Source organism: Henckelia pumila, chromosome 3 (genome assembly GCF_033568475.1).
Source record: "Henckelia pumila isolate YLH828 chromosome 3, ASM3356847v2, whole genome shotgun sequence".
Classification (NCBI taxonomy): Eukaryota; Viridiplantae; Streptophyta; class Magnoliopsida; order Lamiales; family Gesneriaceae; genus Henckelia; species Henckelia pumila.
The window spans coordinates 80,596,880-80,600,825 of NC_133122.1; positions in this window are offsets into that span (position 1 = coordinate 80,596,880).

Consider the following 3,946-nt stretch of genomic DNA (forward strand, 5'->3'; position numbering starts at 1 on the left):
TAGACTCTATTTTCCTTGTGATGAAATTTTACTTCAACCAATGCAAATCCGATGTAATCTTATTTTTCACGAAATCACTTAACTCAATTTTTCATTTTTCTTTGGTTATGTCTGTGTATTTTTTATTTTCCAAAACAGTCACATTTTTCCTTGGAAATTTCGTGTGCCTCGTTTTCATGTCTGTCTTGGGATTTCTGCCTCGTTTTCATGTCTGGGGATTTTAGGAAATTTTTATGCGATTTCAATACTCATTTTGAAAAGAGATCTTGTATTAAATAGTCAACTCAAAATATCTTTAATTACAAGATCAGTCAATCAAAAAAAAAAACTCCCGCACTTCCATACAAAACAAGAGGGAGAAGAAATAGCAGAAGCAGCCAGCGAGTAGATTCTTCTCTTGTCCCGTGACTGATTGCATGACCAAGAAAAAGTCAGAAGTGAGATATTGTATTTGTAAATTCTGCTCACAAACAGTGTTTAAACCTCCATGTATTGCATATAATTCTGATTGTAAAACTGAGAAAGACAGTTCGATTCTTCTTCCAAGTGCAAGAATTGGCTGGCCCTCATGGTTGCGAACAACTCCCCCAATTGCACACCTAGCTTGCCTCTCACAGTATGCGGCATCGACATCAAGTCGGAGCTTACCAGGAGGCGGAGCCATCCAGATTACCGGTGAAGAGCAAGCTACACGATCATATCTTGGCACTAAAGCTCTATGCACATTTCTGAATTCAGTAAGTATCTCCTCGCACCAGTCTGCATTCATAAGCATGTTCTGGTCTTTCTTAGTATGAATGAATTTGGTTCTTTCACTCCATGAAGCCCAGGTGTAAATTGCAAAGAGTTCCAATTCTATTTTTCTTAAACTTTCCCTCATAAACAAGAATATATCCACCATATCCAGTAGCTTGGCTTGTTTAAGGTGCCACCAAAATTTTGTATGCTTCCAACATTGTTTAATAACCGGGCAGAATAATAGGGAATGGCTAGTGGAGTCATCGTGAAACTGACACAGCGGGCAGAAACCTTTAACTGGAACATGGCGAGATTTAAGGTTTGCCTCTGTAGGCATCTATTGTGAAGTGCTCTTCACCAGAATATTCGAACTTTTGGAGGGATCGAGAGGGCCCAAAGAAATTTCCACTAGCTTTTCGAATGCACGCCCGAGCAAAAAAATGACTGGTCGTAAAAACCAATCCCTACCTTATAACCATCACGCACAGAATAGTTACCTTTTGGATCAGAAACCCAGAACCGTTTGTCTTCTTTAGTTGAAGATGACAATGGTATAGCAAGGATGTTGGAAGCAATATACGAAGGTAAGATCTGTCTGACTAGAGTCTCATTCCATTTTCCATTCACAATAAAAGCGCTCACAAGATTATGTGAATCGTGTTCAGCATTAGCAGCCACCACTCCCGATACCCCAGGCACCCATCGATCAACAAAAGTTGCGATCTTTGTTTCCATCACCCACTCTCCAACGTAAGCCCTTATCCATTAATGGTCTGCTCCACAGAATTGAACGCCATATGAAAGACGGGTTACTGCCTAATCCAGCGGCCATGATATCTTGATGACGAAAGTATCTGGCTTTTAGAATTCTGGCCACTAGGGACTCCGGATTTGTGATAATGCGCCAAATTTGTTTTCCCAAGAGAGCCCTATTAAAAACCTCAAGTTGACGAAAACCCATTCCTCCCACACTTATTCTCGTATAATCTGGCCATTCTTTTGATCCCCTTCTAAAGCTTGTGTTAGATCTTCAAAATATTGTATAAGGCTCAAAGAGTGATATAGCCATTAGACACAGAAATATATCCGTTAGAAGATTTTGTACTCGATTATGCACATCAACGCACACATGCATTCGTGATTCTAAGATCATCAAGCTCTCAAAGCAGTCAATCAAAAAGTGTTCAAACACACAAGTTTTTGTAGCATTGCTGAAATCCTTGCATTCATTGTAACTCAATCAAAAAGTAATCTGAATTGAGAATGTGTTACTAGGAGTTCTTTTCAAGGGTTGGATCAAATTTGTGCAAATCTTTCTATAAATCAGATTTTTTTAGTGGAAATTCTTCTGGAAACAGAAGAAAGGGAGACACAAGTTTTAACTTCGAACTTTCATAAAAAATATCTCGTTCCTTACTTTTATTTACTGTGCTATTTACATTGAGTCTGCCTTAAGCTAAACAGTCCAATTCGTGAGTGAGATTATTTTCGTCTGATCAGATCAGTTCTCACGAGCAAATTTTGTTAAGAAACATTTTAACAATCGAGCTGGTAACTCAGCTTAATTGTAGAACGAACTTTTCAAAAATATTTTTAAGTGTTTATTCACCCCCTCTACACATATTTCAATCACAACACTTTTTGTGACGCCTAAAATCCAATCTACTAAATCGCATGCATTAATTTAATAAATATTAGAAACTCATTCTAGTGGTTTGAGTAGGTCTAAGAAGTGTCCTTGGATTTAGTTATAGGTTGGGAATTTGATGTCCAACTGTTAAAGGTCATGAAAGGAATTGAGTTAAGTTGTTGTGAGCAGAATATTCCTAGCGTAGGAGCTGCCCGGAAACATTCAAATAAGTAAAGGTTAAAGTCATGATTTGGCTAAGAGCTTGGGTCAGGAATTAGTTTAAGATGTTAGGAATATGTCGTTTCAAGCGGGAATTAATTCGGTTATGTTTTGATCGAGTTTTAGATTTTTATTTATTGAGGTGCAGAATTTTGGAAGCAAAAAGGTCTGCTGCCCGAGTTTTGATTTTTTTTTTTAAAATGTTAGCTTAGGAATAAAATTAAGAGGTTGATTTTTCTACTTAGTTCTAAGTGTCATGGAGTCGTGGTTTCAAGCGGAATCCTTTTTGATTAAGAATCGAACAAGTTACAAATTTTACGGGCAAACCGCTCAAACTTGTCTTAAGTGCAGATTATGAGTTAAATTTCCATCCTGTTGGTTTGTCTCCTAAATCACCATCCCGATCATCGATGTGTGAGTCATTTGCGTGATTATCGTTCAAATATTTATATGTACGTCATATTTACATATGCATGCTAAGTCTCATATTCATGAAGGAAAGAAAATATTTTGAACGAAGTGAGATGACTGTGACTACATTTATTCATGTGTAATGTGTGGGGCTGGAGACGTTTATCTTCCCTTACCAACTATTCATGTGTAATGTGTGGGGCTGGAGACGTTTAGCTTCCCTTACCAACTATTCATGTGTATTGCGTGGGACTGGGAGAAATCTTGGCTTCTCTTACCAACCATAAGGCAAGACGGGTTGGGGTGTTATCCTGACTTCCTTGCGGCATAGTGCACTGTAGCCATGATCATGATCGAAATCACAGAGTCACAATTCAAGGATATAAGTTCACCAAAAACTTATATGTTTATGTTTCAATACATTTATTCATTTACATTGATTATATTTGAATTATCCATGCATATGTCATATTCATGTTCCCTTTAAATTTTCAGAAACCTTTCATTTAAAATTAAGGGCACATAGTATTTTATTATCAAGCTATTTTTAATCTATGTGTGCTTGTATTTACGTAGTACTCGTTATTCCCCCTCCCCCATATTCTTGCTGAGTCTTTTAGACTCACTACAGGCACGACACATCCCTCCGACCTATGCTAGCCTTCCGCAAAATTTTATTTTATCATTTTATAGTCTTTCATTTTGTTGATTGGACAATTGTATTTTTAAGGAATGTTAGATTTATTCATAAGCATGTAATTATCTAATTGTTTAACCTTTGGAGATTTGAAGTGTCGAACTCCTTTTTCAGATTACGTTCATTACCTCGGTCTAGTTTATTTATTGTTGTCAGTTGTTGATTTTATTTTATTTTGTTTTGTTTGCTGTCTGGGACAGGCGGGTTTGAATTTAAATAGAAAGGTCATGCCGAATTTTATTTTAAAAACC